We start from the raw sequence: 17,790 nt of genomic DNA on the forward strand, positions 1-17,790 counted from the left end.
AATCACGAAGACTAAGATGCTTATTGTGATAGACAGCGGAATCCTATGCAAATGCATCTTTGGCTCGAATGGACGTAGAGAAAATCTGATTAGACAGAAACTAGGTTTATAAAAAAATAGAACGAATTAGGCCCAGAAATTTTAGGGGGGGTATAAAACTTTCCTTCTGAAATTTGTCGGTATAGGTCCACGTCTTCATGTAGCCCCCATAGAACGGTACCTCCCGATTTTCGGTATTTTGAAATTGTGGCCTTAATATCCCACTGAAATTGCTGAAATGTTGTATTAAGTCTTTGTTGGGCGTATACAACACAATTATTTTTAATTGTCGACATTATGACGTCATTTTAAAGAATTTCAGTTATTTTGTTTTTTAAAATAGTCAAGCTTAGTCGTTGTTTTAATATTTTATTAAAACAACTTTAATTTATTAGTGGGAAAAACAGTAGGAAAGATTTGGTTTTGTTTGCAAGTGAACTTGCTCGAGTTTAGGTAGTGCCAAAGAAATTCTCGATCAGATTGTTTCTTTGCACACGTATCTATTTGAGCGGGCAATTGACACTTGGGTATAAAAAGTTTCTTGTTGAAAAACAAGAAACAAGGGAACTGATGAAGATCTGTGGCGAGATCTGAAACTGTAGTCTTCCCTGCCTTACCCCTTGGTAAACATTGTCAATTTTTCCCACTAATAAATTGAAGTTTTAATAAAATATTAAAACAACAACTATGGGATTAAGCCTGACTATTTTAAAAACAAAATAGAAGTCGTCATCCCAAATATAAACAAGTAAAAAAGTATCAGTCAGCTTTGCTTTGGTTCGACAGTGACCATTATGGAAATGGATCTCCAGCCACTACATATGGTGCCATAGGGGGTTTTTACTAGAGTTGTGTCGTTCATGAACGAACCGGCTCAAAGGAACGATTCCGTGAAAAGAACGAACGGATCCGTTTCCAGCTCATTCTTTTATATCGTTCATTTAGATCCCCGATGGACGAGTCATTGCTGCTTACAAAATTAACAGCATTGGTTTTGCAGTCAAACTCTAAACAAACGCTGCGTTAGCGCAAGCAGCACAAATTTCCACACAAAACAAACAATGATTCAGAGAGCTACTCTCGCTCAGTAACTCACCTCATTCAGTAGCACATATCGGTCATATCTTTCTTTTGCATCATTCGTTCATCTGGTTCTTTCATATCAAAACCACCACCACTACGTTCAGAAACAAAACCACCCCCATTAGCACACAAACAAGCAAGTAACACAACAGTTGTGTCATTCGTGAACGAACATTTTCAAAAGAACGATTCGGTGAAAAGATCGACGGAGTCACATGCAGCAGAGAACGAACGACTTCAAAAGAAAATAATACAGTCAAATGTATTGTTGAACGAAAAAGAGCCAACGAACGAAGTAAACGACCCGGATCTTTTTGGTGAACGGAATGAAAAAGATCGATCCGCTCAATGAACGAGATTGCCCAACACTAGTTTTTACACCCTTCGGGCTGTTTGTTCAAGAAGTATGGACTTTCCCCTGAAAAAAAATTTTACCATCGTAATTGAGGCAGCGAATGCAAGTTGCTTCAACAAAAATCAAAGTGGTTCGATTGGAGGTCTTAAAGTGAACTTATCCGAAATTTTGTGTGGGAGGTACCGGATGGGGTGGACAAATATAGTCCATATTTGAACATGATCTATATCTGGTAGATATATTAGGATTTGTAAAGTATGGACCAATTCGGCCACTCCCTTCAAGAGTTACCGTACGAAAAATTTTTCCGAACATTTTTGAACTTTTGTGGGGGAGGTACCTGAAGGAGTGGACCGATATGTCTTATCTTCGAACTTAAACTATGTTTAAATAAACTATTTCTAAGGCAAAATGTTGGACCGAATCGGCAGATCCGTTCGAGAGTTATCTGGTGCTCCAACCACCTCACACGGTTTCAAAGGTTTTTTGCAACTTTGGGGCTATTTTATCAGGAAGTGTGAACTTGCCCCTGATGAAACTTGTACCATCGTATGAAGCGCAGTGAATGCAAGTTTCTAAAGCAAAAATCAAAGCGATTCGAGAGCAGGTCCTAAACTGAACTTATCCAAAATTTTGTGTGGGAGATACCCCAAGGAGTGGACAGATTAAGTCCATATTGGAAATTCATCTAAGTCCGGTAGACATTTCACGATTTGCAAAGTAGGGACCAAATCGTTACTCCCTGCAAGAGTTATCGTCTGCACAAATGTTTCGAACATTTTCGGACTTTTGTGGCGGAGGTACCGGAGGGAGTGTACCGATATAACCCATCTTTGAACTTAAACTAAATTTGGATCAAAATATTACGAAATCGGTCCATCCGTTCGAGTGTTATCGTGCGCACCAGCCAGCCGGACAGACAGACATTGCTGAATCGACTTCAAATTTTCTGAAACGGATTTCGTCCAAACATACCTGGGGTCTAAAACCATTATTTCGATGAGGCACATTTTGCCGGTATGAAAGTGTATACCCTCGTTAGCATAAATGCTGAGGGTATAATTAGTTAATGCACACCGTGCAAATCCAATCTTAATGATATAATGGTTGAAAAGCTCAAATATCCTACGGTTACGAAGTAAAATGGGTTTGCACATCGTATTATTTATCTGAAACTTAAATTCGTAGATAGACTATATACAATGTCCAACACTTTTGCGCGTTCATCTAGTTTAAGGCAATTTCTCGAATCGTTCATCGTAATCATTAAAATTTATTGTTAGGTGAAGCCAAAACTTCGTGAGGTATGAGTCCCGAAATGTCATACGCCTCTCAAACTAATGTTTTTAGTTGTCTTTGTGGCCTTTGTTATCTATATATATATAAAATTCTTCGAGTCTGCCATGATGTTCGAAATTAAACTCCTCCGAAACGGCTGGACCGAAATCCACGAAATTTTGTATATGGAGTTTTTAGGTCTGAGAATAGGTTTTTAGCTACTTTTTATACTGGTCAGTTGAGTGACCAGGGTACCTTCCCCACAAATTTTTTTAAGAAAACGTGAAATCAAAGATATTTTTTAACGTATTGTTTAAAAATTGCTTGCAATACTATGATAATAATTGTCTTGATCCTGAATGGTCATCTCGGAAGTGGAATATCGCGGTCAGCCCAATTTTTCAAAATTGTATAATTATAGATAATATACTTAATTTTAGTAAGCGTGACTACAAAAACGCTATAAACACTGGCTTCAATAAGTGCGCGATCAACCCCGATAATGTTAAATGTCGCTTGACCGAAGTTCCAAAAAAAAATCGTTTGAGAAATCAGGCAAAACTTAATTTTAAAGATGGTTAAATAACTAGAACGTCTAAAAAATTAGCATTGGTCACTAAATCGACGGGCCAACAATGCGGTGTATCTATAGTCTATCTAAATGTATGTAAAGTTCTTTAAGACTTACATGATGTTCTAAATTAAACTTCCGAATCGGCTGGACCGAATTTGATGAAATTTTGTGTGTAGGTTCATAAGGTGGGAGAATACCGAAAATGAAGTGGATGGGGGACCTCCCCCACATCGCGTTCTGACAAATCGCGAAATCTCAGAGATTATTAGACGTATTAGTATTCAATACATCAGCAATGGTGGTCTCTGTCATTAATGGGTGTTTTGGAAACAGAATGCCGTGATTACGTCCAATTTTTGAAAACTTTATTCTTACTGCAAACACGCCATAAACGTTGACTTCAGTGCATGGAATAACTCGATCAAGATCACGTTTTTATACAGCAAAGTCTAAATAAATTCAACTAGCTTTTTGAATAAATTGTTCATGAATCACTGATGTTTTCATGTTTGGGAGCTTAAACTAATAACGTATTCAGTAAATAAGCAATTTCTTAACAAGAAGTAAAAACGGCGTTAAGTTCGACCGCGCCCAACTTTTTTAACATTCACCACAATTTAAATTCAAACCAGATTTTAGCCATTTCGGTTGGATAATGTAGCTAAAACCTCTAAGGGCGACTAAATACCAAATATAGCCATATCGGTTGAATTATGCGGCTAAAACCTTGCTTATACTGAAAATCGGGAGGTACCGTTCTATGGAGTCTATATGAAAACCTAAACATGTACCGAATAGTCTATGTGGGAATGTCTTCTACCTACAACGAAGACTTTACACCAAATTGTAGCCATGGCCGTGGGAAACCTCCAAACTGTTCTATGGTAGCTATATCAGAACGTGGTCTTATATCGACAAGTCTCTGCAGGTATGTTTACGACCCCCGACAGAGACCAAAAACAACTATTTCGGTGGGAAAATTAGGCAAAACCTCTTTACTATAGAAAATCATGAGGTACCGTTCTATGGGAGCTTTATCAAAAAGTGGTCCTGTAGCGACAATTCTCTGCAGGGGTATTTACGACCCCCAACGGACACCAACAAATCTTGAAAATACCCAACATCGTGTGCTTTATCAAAAAACTGGACACAGAATGGGAATGGTTATACCCCAAGGAAGACTAAATACCATTTAATGGCGAATACCGAAAATCGGGTGGTACAGTTCCATGGGAATTATATCAAAACGTGGACCGGTATAACCCATTTCCAATACCAAACATTCGTCAAGAAATTCATTACAATGTTCAATGTTAAATATTGCGGGCTGCATCTTGATTTCAGCTGAAGAACATCGCCACATTAAATCATTTTGATTCTGATCAAAAAAAATCAAAGTGTTACAAACGGAAACAAAAGTTAGTTATACCCTTCATCTTATGGTGGAGGGTATAATAAAAAGAATTTTCTATTTTAAATCTGGAGATACAATTACATGAGAGTTTTGCTAAAAATTTTATTTTATGAAGTTTCAAGAAGAAAGCATAGTTACGTCAATTCGGTTCGAAAATCGCAACATTTCATTCGTAATTCGATTATTCTATTTGTAATTCAAATTATTCCATTTGTAATACGACTATTATATTTGTAATTCAAATTATTCCATTTGTAATTTGAATTATTCCATTTATAAGAAGGGAAGGAACAAACGGGAACAAACGGAATAATTCGGATTACAAAAAAAAATAGTTCGAATTACAAATAAAATATGTCGAATTACAAAAGGAATAATTCGAATTACAAATATAATAGTTCAAATTACAAACAGATAAATTCGAATTACCAATGGAATAATTCGAATAACAATTGAAATGATTCGAATTACAAAATCAATTCTCTAAATACACATAAAAGGTTACGAATTAAAAATGGAATTCTCGAATTACAACTAAAATGATTCGAATTGAATCTGAAAAGGTGTAGATATATAAATATGTAGATGGGGCATAAATGTTTACACGGAAAACTAAAAACGGGCCAGCAACGCGGACCGGGTCAGCTAGTAACGCTATATTTTTATGTATAGAATTCTATAGAATTTCAATATATTTTGGCGACATTTCTAGATCCAATCTTGTAACATTTTCCCATTTTCATCAAAATGTTTGTCAAATTGTGTGTATGGTCTACAAATATATGAAATTAGGCGAAACGATCGGACGGACATACATATCTCTCTCAAAAAGATTGTATGTTCATACATCCCTAAAATGAACTGTTTGTTTATAACGTTTCTGTATGCATGTTACACGAAAATAATTTAGAGATCCCTGGTTTTTCCTGAATTCATAAAATTTCAAAATCAGTAAACCATGGCACAATTACCACGGTAGTGGTATCACACCATTATTTTTGTTGTAATTTCCAAAGACATAAATACAACTAAGACTAGACAAAATGCATGCAACAAAAAAATGTTTACGAAACTTTGTATAGAAACATTACCCTTAACAGGTTGCAGTTAATTCAAAATCGCAACCAAGGAGGAACATTTCATGTAATGGTATCAGAAACGAAATTTATGAATTCAAGGATCTATTCAAGAATAATTCTATGTCAAGTGGATCGGTAAATTCGGTTAAATACGTAAAAATATAAAAAAGAAAAAAAATGTTATATCACCATATCGTGATATAACATTATGTTAAATTCAAAAGCCATTCACTGAAGAATGATAGCAAACAAAATGTCTTATATTGTTGTATTTATGTCTTTGTAATTTCCCCAACAACATAAAGAAAATTTTTAAATAACATATTACAAATACATATGTCTATGCCACTACCTGGTCGATATGACTTGCAGTAAACACAAAAGCAACGGGTTTGTTTATAATACTTTTTTTTGGGAATTTTATAAAAAATGCGAAAAATGAATTCAGTGTCAAAGCTTCTCCACATAATCGAATTGTCGATATGATGAAATAATTGTTTCCAAGGCCTATAGAAGGTCGGCCATTATTTATATGTATATTTCTGTGATTTGAGCTTCTTTGTATTTTAAATCACAATAATGTTTTTGACAACAAACATAACAATCAGGTGGGCTTTGTGTTCAACTGTATAAACTGTGGTTGTTTCAATGCAAGGCTGAAGAATGTTTTCCATACAAACGTTCTAAATACAATTTGCATATTATTGAAACAGCGCACACACATACACAGATTGTGATTATAATATTTAAGTTTTAGGAACACTGGAAAGAAAAAATTTAAACTGGCAGGAAGCTTTAACCAACCTTACTAATTAAACCATGTTAGGGTATAATTAGAGATCTCTTCATAGTACATTCTGTTTACCTTTTTAAATTTTAATAAATTCCAAAATAAACCATCAAGTTGCAATTTGGTGCATGTTCTTGTAAAGAGAATTTAAATTAACCAAGAATTGTTTAGTTTAATTCATGTCCCATAAACTCGACTGCTGCATCTACCTTGATTATTGTCGCATACAGCCACCATGTATCTTGGTTTCAATAAGATTGGCAGCACTTATTCAAGCATCGATTTATTTACCCCTACAAAAGACAAAGAAAAACAAACTCTAAGGACAAAGAAACAAAGGACCACCACTACAGTGTAAGTGTGCGACAAGACAAAGGAAACAAAGGACCAACTCATTGCATAGAAATCAAACAAATCGCACAACTTTATGTTTCATTCGTATCAAGTATTCACAGAGAGCAGACCGGCGGATTTAGGATATTATTGCAGTGTAGCGCGTTTACTTCTCTTACTTTAAACCCAATAATGTAAGTAAGTTAGCAAAAAATTTGTTTCAAAATGTAATCATCTTTTAATATGGTATAATAAATAATTGATTTTAGATGTAAATTTATATGTGAAATTTACCATAAAAATAACATCAAAGGAAAAAATGTGCGACATTTTTGGAAAGTATGGGTCTATCAGAAAAATAAATGTGTATGTTTTGTGAATAAGTTTTGTTTTTTTTTGAATTTGCCAGTAATAATCATAAAATCAAATCATTTTTTTTTTCAGTGGCAATGCACCGAAAATTCGAGGAGCCGCCTTTGTTGTCTATGATGACATTTTTGATGCGAAGAATGACTGTGGCCATTTATCAGGATTTAATGTTGGCAATCAATACTTAACGGCGCGGCGTTTTACCAGTTTAAAAGGTTTTCAAACGTTGAAATATTGAACAGAATGAACTGAACCACATAAAGATGAAACACATCTCAATAACTCCGGCAAATGTATAATCTTGGATAATCGAGCGAAGCGAAACTCAACAACTTTATCCAGATGCTGTTTTAATTCGAAAAACTATTTTTTTAACTTTATCTTCGTTGTGTCTCAATAACTGTATAAGCAGTTTCATTTATGTTTCCTAATTTTTTCATTCCACAACAATCATCATCACTCTCATTCTCATCATAAATAACAAGCAAAACGTAAAATGAATAAAAAAATTAAAAAAAAAAAACACAATAATTTACACAAAATTGTAAGTTTTATTTCATACTAGAATTACATATATACTTATATACATGGGACATTGTGTTGTGTCAGGAGCTATAATTTATGAAAATAATATTTTTTTGACTTTACCTTCAAGTGTCTCAATAACTGGATAAGCAGTTTCATTTATGTTTCATTAATTAAGTCCTGTTTTTTTTTTCATTCCACAACAATCATCATCACTCTCATTCTCATCATAAATAACAAGCAAAACGTAAAATGAATAAAAAAAATAAAAAACAACAATAATTTACACAAAATTGCATTTTTTATTTCATACTATAACACCAGTGCTCAATTGGGGTCCCACGTGCTGTCGGTGTGCGTCAATTTGCTCACTCACACAACTAAAAAGTAGAGAGTCTTTCGTCACCATAAATGCCCAAAGACGTAACCCAAAAAAACAAAACTTTTCAGGAGAACCAAAAAACGTTAAAAAATGAAAAACTGTTTTATAGAATATCAGTCTTATGAGGGGGAGTTTTGGGGTATCATTACTCACGTACGAATGGAAGTAAATAATAAACGCAAACCCGCGAAAAAATTTGGTTTTGGGATCCGTCATTACAACAAAATCTGCAATGTTATCCCATTTTCCGAAATGCCATTTCTTGAATTGGATCGTTATTATACCCTTCACCATATGGAGGGTATAATTAAATTTGTCATTCCGTTTGTAAAACATCGAAATATTAGTCGGAGACCCTATAAAGTATATATTATTGATCAGCATAAAATTCTATGTCGATTTGACCATGTCCGTCCGTCCGTCAGTCCGTCCGTCTGTCTGTTGAAATCAAGATACAGCTCGCAATTTTAAAGAAGCAAATTTGGTAAAGAAGTTTTTATTACTTGCAGGATGGTTGGTATTGAAAATGGGATATATCGGTCCACGTTTTGATATAGCCCCCATAGAACGGTACCTCCCGATTTTCGGTATTTTTAAGGTTTTAGCTTCATTATCCTACCAAAATGGCTGAAATTTGGTACGTAGTCTTCTTTAGGGGTATAAAACTTTCCCCTAGAATTTTGGCGGTATCGGTCCACACCTTCATATAGCCCCCATAGAACGGTACCTCCCGATTTTCGGTATTTTTAAGGTTTTAGCTTCATTATCCTACCAAAATGGCTGAAATTTGGTACGTAGTCTTCTTTAGGGATACACAACATTCCCCTAGAATTTTGTTGGTATCTGTCCACACCTTCATATAGCCCCCATAGAACGGTACCTCCCGATTTTCGGTATTTTAAAGGTTTTAGCTTCATTATCACACCGAAATGGCTGAAATTTGGTACTTAGTCTACGTTGGTGGTATACAACTTTCCCCGAGAACTTTGTCGGTATTGATCCATGCCTTCATATAGCCCCCATAGAACGGTACCTCCCGATTTTCGTAATACTGAAGATTGTGACGTCAATATCCGACCGAAATGGCTGATTCCAGAAGAGTATTATCAGTATAGGTCCACGTCTTCCTATATCCCCATAGAAGCGTACTTCTTGATTTTCGGTATTTTTTAAGTGTTAGCCACATTCTGTTAACGAAATATAGAAAATTTGGTATTTAGTCTTCTTTGAGCCTAAAAACTTTCCGTCAGAAATCTGCCGGTATAGATCGACGTTTTGAACTAGCCCCCATAGAATGGTGCCTCACATTGTTTAACCGAAATTGCTGAAATTTAGTATTAAGTCTTCTTCATACACGAAAGGAAACTAATTATTCCATTTTACTTCAATACAACTTGTGGTGGAGGGTAACAAGTTCGGCCCGGCCGAACTTAACACCGTTTTTACTTGTTTTTGAATAGGATCGTTATTTTTGAAATTTTACCGCATCATGTATTTTAGCTTTATGTATCAAATTCCATCAAAAAACGAATTTCGATTTTCATGTGGGTTACGTCTTTGGGCATTTATGGTGACGATTTGTTTTTGAAATTAAAATTATCAATTTGTTTCCATTACACAAGACAACCCACAGTGTCCGATTTTCCAAAAAACCTGGCCAAAAATCAAAAAAAAATTATCAATTTTCACTAAAAAGGGTCAGATATTGTTTATAGGATCCCAGTGCGTGTAGTTATGAAAAAATATATGCATTTCTGGTTTAATAAGTGGGTATGAAACCAGGTCGAAGTGACCCTATTTGGATTTTTTTTTAATATTTAAGTTGTTTATAAATCTATGATAATATGCAAAGTTAACAACGGTTATTAAATATTTTCTTTTTGTAATTGTAATGAAAGGTACGTGAAGCGTATTTAAGATGTTCAGTGTCGCCAATGAATTGTGCGTTCTTTAATAATTGATGTCCGTACTTGTTAATTTTTTTCAAGATCAATTTTCACAATAAATTATGAAAATAGTTGTGAGTAAGATCGAGTTGGGCCGTGTAATTTATCATTTCATAAAAAAGGAAGGGTTTTTTACCAATTTCCATCGAAACATCCTGCACATATTTGCACTTTTCGTTTTTATATGATATTTTGTCTTGCAGGTATATACAGATTTTCTTTCATTCAGAATGTCAGAATATAGTATAGGGTCACTTTCTGGAGTTTGGGCATAATTTAGAGTTTTGATATATTTTAAGACCTACAGTAAAATTTTATGGCGAACACATTTCTAGAATATTTTGGTCTGATCCGACCACATTTTATAGGAGATTTTAAAGATTTGTGGAAACGAAAGGACACCTTTTATGACTCGCACGAGGGTTAATTTTTTTAAAACAAATATTCCTTGCATTCTTGTCAGTAAAGTTGCCAAAGACATTATACACCTAAAGTGCAAGGATTCCAAGTGATCTTAACGCAAATATTTCCAAAACTGTAGAAATTGTGGAAGCTTGCACCCCTATTTTAGTTTCTTGGTTTTTTTTTGGCAAAATTGATACCGATATTTCCTTGGTATGTAATGCAAATAGAGATTTCATTTCTTTAGTGACTTATAGTGAAATTTAGCTTAGAACATTTTTGTCTTTGACGCCATTCTTCTAAAATGATGCTTTGTATGACAATTTTGCCAAAACTTTGATGAAGTACGACATTAACCCTAAAATTTTTTTCTAATTTGCATATTTCTGGAGTAAAGGTAAGATATAGAGTTTTGGTGTATTCTAGGACCTATAGTAAAAATTGATGGCGGAGAAATTTGTAGAATATTTTGATCCGATAAGATCACATTTTATAGGAGGAGGGACCAAGAAGACCACTTAAATGGCCACCTGAGGGTTAAATAATATCAAAAATATAATCAGCGGCCCGAAAAACATAAGAACCAAAGGTTAGGTCAAAATCCATTCATTTTTAGCGTTTTGGCCAGGTTTTTCGGAAAATCGGACACTGTGCAACCCCACAAATAAACATTACTTGAGAAAATATTATATTAGAATTGTAAATGCAAATGTAGCAACTGGAGAATAAACGAAACTTATTGGCTTATCCGTTTAATTGCAGAATGTGTTTATACAAATTATTTTTCGTAAATTTTATAAAATCAGACTGAACGGTATGTTGGGAAACTGTATTTGTATGAGCAGGCCTGTACTAGAATTACATATATACTTAATCAGGCCTAGGCGATGGGAGCACCTTTTGTAGTAGTATGTGTGAAAATGTCTCAAAAATGCAATTAAAAAAGAACATTTGATTCTCAAATTATAATTTTCAGTATACATTAGGCCCTATGCATATTTATACCCTATACCACAATGTGGAAAAGGGTATTATAAGTTTGTTTTGGTAAAAATTCATGTAACACCGCGAAATATTCGTCGGAGACCCCTAATGTGGTATACCAATCTTCATATCTCGACGAGATAAAGCGATTTTGAGATGTGTGTCCGTCCGTCAGTCCGTCCGTCCGTCCGTCTGTCCATTATAAATTGTAAACACGCTCCAGGCCGCAATTATGGACCGATCGTCACGAAATTTTGTATGGAGGTCGGGTTCAGATCAGAATAGATCCCTATTCTTATTGGTGATGATAGTGAAATATTTAGCGGGTGAAATGGACCAAAAACATAATATTTATCCAATTTTGTAGCGGCTCTCTAGGTTTCAATAATAGTCCGATCAACGCGTAATTTTAAATAAGGTAAGAGTATATCACAAAGGAGAAGCTTGCAATTTGAGATGTGCGATGGGATAATATTTAGAGGGTTAAATGGACCAAAACTTTTGTGTGAAAATTGTGAACATTTTTAATATACAGCTTATGTCTTAATTCCTGGAAGTGACATTCCGGACAAGTGAAGTAGACTTGAAAGTGGAACGCTTGACCTTTCAATTGATGCCAATTATGTTGGTGTGCATGATCAGATAACAGAGTTACAGACTAATATATTCCGTTATTTGTTTGTATTGTAATAATAAACTCGCTAGAAGTCGCAATTATACATCAATAGTCACGAAATTTTGCACCGGGTAAGAGTATAGGTCGAAAAAGATGCCTACAATTTTGAATGATGATCTGATATTCTTTAGCGGGTGAAATGGAACATTACTTTTGTATGACAAATATAAATTTTTTTTTTTGGTCGATATTTTAATTCCTTGAGGACATATATATTTCGCAAAGTAGCCTGACCTTTCCTCTGATGTAAATTGCAATAAAGTGTTTGCTAGATAACGGGCCTACTGCCAAATATATAATGGGTTCTTGTAGAGAACCACATTTTTATCCCATGCTACATATTGTCTCTCCAAAAGTTTATGTAACACCACGAAATATTCGTCCTAGACCCCTTATTTGGTATGCCAAAATTCATATCTCGACGAGATAAAGCGATTTAGCGATGTGTGTCCGTCCACTAAAAATTGTAAACAAGCTTAAGGCCGCAATTACGGGCCGATTGTAACGAATTTTTTAAGAAGGTTGGGTTCGAGCCAGAATAGAAATGATTAGTTTTTGGTGATGATCGTGAAATGTTCAGGGGATGAAATAGACCAAAAACTAAATTTTAACCAATTTTGTAGCGGCTCTGTAAGTCAAAAAAATAACCCGCAGAATTTTAAACAAAGTTTGAGTTTATGATGAAGAAGAAGCGTACAAACCAACGTTTGTGTGAACTAAATTTTCCTTTCCTGTTACAAAAATGTCTTTGTCATGCTAGATAACTTTTTGGTTTTGGTCATAAGTATTATACATTACATCTCTGATATTTGATAATTAAATTTTCACAATCATTGAAAAGAAGTTCCGTGGAGAGCGATTGTCCAGGGATAGTGGTATAGGGTATCCCATGTTCGGCTCCGTCCGACTATAGACGTTTCTTACTTGTTTTAGATTGTGTTTGTTTGAAAATGGGTGACGTAGGGGATGAATGATACCAATTAACGGTCTTGACCGGCTTTAACATGGCAAAGCCCAAGATTTATCTTGGTCCCTCTTTCATCTCAAGTGGACACTGACCTCCCCGTGGTGTCACCTGGGGAGCTGCCTTTAACATCCGTTGAAGGTAGTGAGCTAACATGTGCCGCGCGTTCAACCATAATAACGTTAAAAACTTGCGTTGGGCGTTGGGCTAGTTACCCGTCAAAACACCGCTTACTATGAAAAAACAAAGAAAAAAAGAAAAACAAACCCTTCTAAAGCTGACGAACCCCGCAAACGTTTTAAGGACCATGATCAGCGAATCTGCACCTGGAATGTCAGAACTCTCTACAGAGCAGATGCAATTTGCGCACTGGCGGATATACTTGGCAAGCACAAAGCTCATATTATCGCTAGGTGTTGGATTTATGGTAAATAGGAGGCTTAAAAATCTCGTCTCCAGCTTCACTCCTGTTGATGAGAGAATTGCCACATTCCGAATGAAAGCAAAGTTTTTTAACATCAGTCTCATCTGCGCCCATGTCCGACCGAGAGAACCAGGATATATTCTACGAGCGCCTAGAGAGAGCATATGACCACTGCCCTGGCCATGACATTAAGATTGTTCTAGGAGATTTTAATGTTAAAATTGGGAGAGAAGATATCTTTGGTTCCACGATCGGAAAGTTCAGCCTTCATGAGATAACATCCGACAACGGAATGAGGCTGATCGATTTTGCAGCGGCAAAAAACATGGTAGTGAGCAGTACCAGATTCCAACACCTCGACTTACACAAGGCCACGTGGATATCCCCAAATGGGAAAACAAGAAACCAGATTGATCATGTTGTGATAGACGGAAGACACTCGACCAGTGTATTAGATGTCCGATCGATTCGAGGAGCGAACATCGATTCGGACCAGATTGATCATGTTGTGATAGACGGAAGACACTCGTCCAGTGTGTTGGATTTCCGATCGATTCGAGGAGCGAACATCGATTCGGACCATTTCCTTGTAGCAGCAAAGGTACGGACTCGCCTTAATGTTGCGGCAAAAGTGCGATCTAACACGGAAGCTGGATGTCGAGAAGCTGCAAACACAACAGATAGCACAAGCCTATTCCGCTCAACTGACTCACATGCTGAAAGACGGAAGTGCTTGTCCCGATAAGGTGGAAGCGCGGTGGCAAAGAATAGCATGTCGAGAAGCTGCAAACACAACAGATAGCACAAGCCTATTCCGCTCAACTGACTCACATGCTGAAAGACGGAAGTGCTTGTCCCGATAAGGTGGAAGTGCGGTGGCAAAGAATAGCCTACTCACTTCAAACTGCCGCAAAATCTGTGCTTGGGTACCAAAAACCACCACCTAAAAATTTATGGTACGATCCGGAGTGCCTTAAGGCTACTGAAGAAAAGAACGCGGCATACAGAGCAACCCTGCATTCAGTGGCAACACAAAGCGGGAAAGAAAAATAACAGGAGAAGAGGAGAGAGGATAAGCGTATTTTCAGAAGAAAAAAGAAAGAGCAAGAAAAGCGTGAGCGTGAGAAACTCGAGATGTTCAGGAGTCAGAATGAAGTCCGCAAAGTTTACCAGAGTGTAAAACACCAGACTGAAGGGTATGGTGCAGGCACATTCTCCTGCAAAGATCATGAAGGGAATCTGGTAACTGATACAGATAGCGTACTGAGGATCTGGAAGGAGCATTTCATGAAGCTCTTAGTATTGAATATGGGCGGCGATAAAGATACACCAGAGCCAATCGCAAACGACGACGTTGAATGTCTTCCACCTAGCCAAAGTGAGGTCATGACAGCAATTAATCGGCTGAAAAACAATAAAGCAGAAGGAGCTGTTCAAGACTGGTGGCGAAATGCTGCTAAGGAGTATGCATCAGTTAATTTTGCAGGAAGAGAGCATACCCAACGATTGGAAGCTCAGCCTCCTATGTCCCGTACGCAATAAAGGAGACAAGACGGTGATTACAAACTACAGAGGCATAAGTCTGCTCCCAATCGCATACAAAGTGCTGTCGAGTGTGCTGTGTGAACGTTTAAAACCCATGGTCAATAACATAATCGGGTCATACCAATGCGGTTTTAGACCTGGTAAATCGACAATTGACCAAATCTTCACACTGCACCAAATACTGGAGAAGACCCACGAAAGACAGATCGACACATACCACCTGTTCGTCGACTATAAGGCCGCCTTCGACAGCCCAATTCGATCAAAGGTGGTATCCCTGCAAAACTTATACGATTATGCAGGATGACATTGGCTAATACAATATCAGCTCTTAAAGTAGGAAAGAACCTCTCGGAACCTTTTGAAACGAAACGAGGTTTCAGGCAAGGTGGCAGCCTATAGTGTGACCTATTTAACATTCTATTGGAAAAGGTCATACGAGAAGCGAATGTACATACATATATACCGATAGAGATAAAAATAGCACTATATACAATAAGGATATAATGTTACTGGCCTACCTAGACGATATTGATATAATAGGTCGATCAACTCGATCCGTAACAGCCACCTTTGCGAAAATTGAAAAAGAGTCTGCCAAAGTGGGTCTGGCAGTCAACGGCGATAAGACAAAGTTTATGGTATCAACACGCAAGACGTCCAGTAGACTCGGACCAACTGTTCATGTTCAGAACTAAAATTTTGAGGTAGTAAATGACTTTATTTACCTAAAACGAACAACATCAGTTTTGAAATCAAAAGGAGAATAATATTGGCGAACAGGTGCTAGTTTGGTCTAAGTAAACAGTTTAAAAGTAAAACCATCTCTCGTCAAACAAAACTTACACCTTTCCAGACACTGATACTACCCGTACTTATGTATGGATCTGAAGCATGGGTACTTGCGAAAGCAGATGAGGCAGAACTTGGTGTGTTTGAGCGAAAAATTCTTCGAAAGATTTATGGACCAATATGCGTTGACGGTGAATACCGACGTCGTATGAACCACGAGCTATACCAGCCGACCGACATCGATATAGTAAAACGTATCGAACTACAACGATTGCGTTGGCTTGGTCATGTCAGCAGGATGGATAAAGATGCCCCCGCCAAAAAGGCATTTGAATACGAGCCACTCGACGGTATACGCCCCAAGGGAAGGCCTAAACTCAGATGGAAAGACCAAGTTGAAGAAGATATCACAAAACATGGCATCCAAAATTTGAGTAGTAAAGTAAAAGATCTGTGCGTTCGGAAATCTATTGTTAGTTCGGCTTATGGAACAAGACGCTCTGTTTAATATAAAAACCATATATGTAAGTAAGTTTGTTTGAAAATACAAATATTTCCCATAATATCCCAACATACCATTTTGTGTCATTTTATAAAATACCAAAACACAAAATATTTATAAAAATGTTCTGCTTCTACAGGAGAAGCCTACCATAAGCGTACATATTAAATGTTTCCCATGGGATACCGTTTAGATAATTTTCTAGTTATTACACATGCAGTTAAAAACTTTTTTGTAATATTATCTCCAGTAATTTTAGTATGCTGGGTTGTATTTTGCCATAGAAAAAAATGTGTATTGAAAATTGTCAATTCAAAAACAAAATATCTCTTTTATAATTGTGTGAGTGAGAAAAATTGACACACACCGACAGCAGAAGGGCGCCCTTTGAACAGCCCTATACCTATACCAAATTTACATGCGATAATAGTTTAAAAATTTTTTCAATTTTTGCGAAACGATTTTAGAACGATAGAAACGTGACCATTTTAAAAATTACTAATTTTTACTCTTATTCTAAGCGATTCTTTTATTTACTGAAGAAGCTTATAAAAATATTTTTTTTTAATTTTTAATAAATTGGACATAATTCGTATGTTGGGTGACAATAAATATTTTTGGTTTTCAAAACAAACACAATCACAACAAATGTATGTATTGGTATGCCTAGGGCTCCCAATAGAAAATTGTGTCTTCGATGACATTTTCGTCGACGACTCGTTGACGAATGTTCCGAAATTGTCATGTACGACAACTTGCATGACCATGTCTTGCATTGTGTATTGGCAATAAACCGAAAAATGCTCAAAAGTGTGCTTTGAAACAATTGTACACATATTTATTCAAATATACAATTTTTGATTTGTAATAAGTGTAAAATTATAAAGTCACAAAAATCTGAAACCGCGTTACTGATTAAACAATTTTTATACCCTACACCACTATGTGGGGAGGGTATTATAAGTTGGTTTTGGCCAAAAAGTTTGTAACGCATCGAAATAATGGTCGTAGACCCATACTTATATATACCAAAATGAATGTCTCGACGAGCTGAGTCGATCTGGCTATGTGTGTCCGTCCGTCAGTCCGTCCGTCCGTCCGTCTGTCCGTCTGTCCGTCTGTCCATCTAAACCTTGTAATCACGCTACAGGCCGCAATTTTGATCGGATCGTCACGAAATTTTGGATGTTGATGGGGGTCCCGGAGGGGAAGAAGCCTATTGATTTTGGTGATGGTCGGATAATATTTAGGGGTCGGAAAGGGCAAAAAACTTAGGTGGATAAAAAGACAACGTTTTTTTCCAAAGCCAATATCTCAGCTTCTATATGGGGTAT

At 36.4% G+C, this 17,790-nt stretch overlaps 1 protein-coding gene and 1 long non-coding RNA gene across 3 annotated transcripts in view; one reads left to right on the forward strand and one right to left on the reverse strand.

The window, feature by feature from the left end:
* LOC141389696 (uncharacterized) overlaps nucleotides 1-8,132 on the forward strand; it is a 63,598-nt gene extending 55,466 nt beyond the window's left edge. Inside the window, exons 2-4 of one of the 2 annotated variants that reach the window (XR_012409144.1) lie at nucleotides 6,915-7,139; nucleotides 7,215-7,311; nucleotides 7,390-8,132. This is a non-coding gene — a long non-coding RNA (uncharacterized lncRNA). Of the gene's footprint in view, nucleotides 1-6,792; nucleotides 7,140-7,214; nucleotides 7,312-7,389 lie in introns of those variants that run through there. The other variant, XR_012409143.1, reaches the window with a different exon arrangement.
* Nucleotides 1-17,790, reverse strand: part of Octbeta2R (Octopamine beta2 receptor) — a 653,741-nt gene that overhangs the window by 175,194 nt on the left and 460,757 nt on the right. The window lies entirely within an intron of this gene.

Source organism: Musca autumnalis, unplaced genomic scaffold (assembly GCF_047663935.1).
Source record: "Musca autumnalis isolate F117 unplaced genomic scaffold, ASM4766393v1 scaffold_1, whole genome shotgun sequence".
Taxonomy (NCBI): Eukaryota; Metazoa; Arthropoda; class Insecta; order Diptera; family Muscidae; genus Musca; species Musca autumnalis.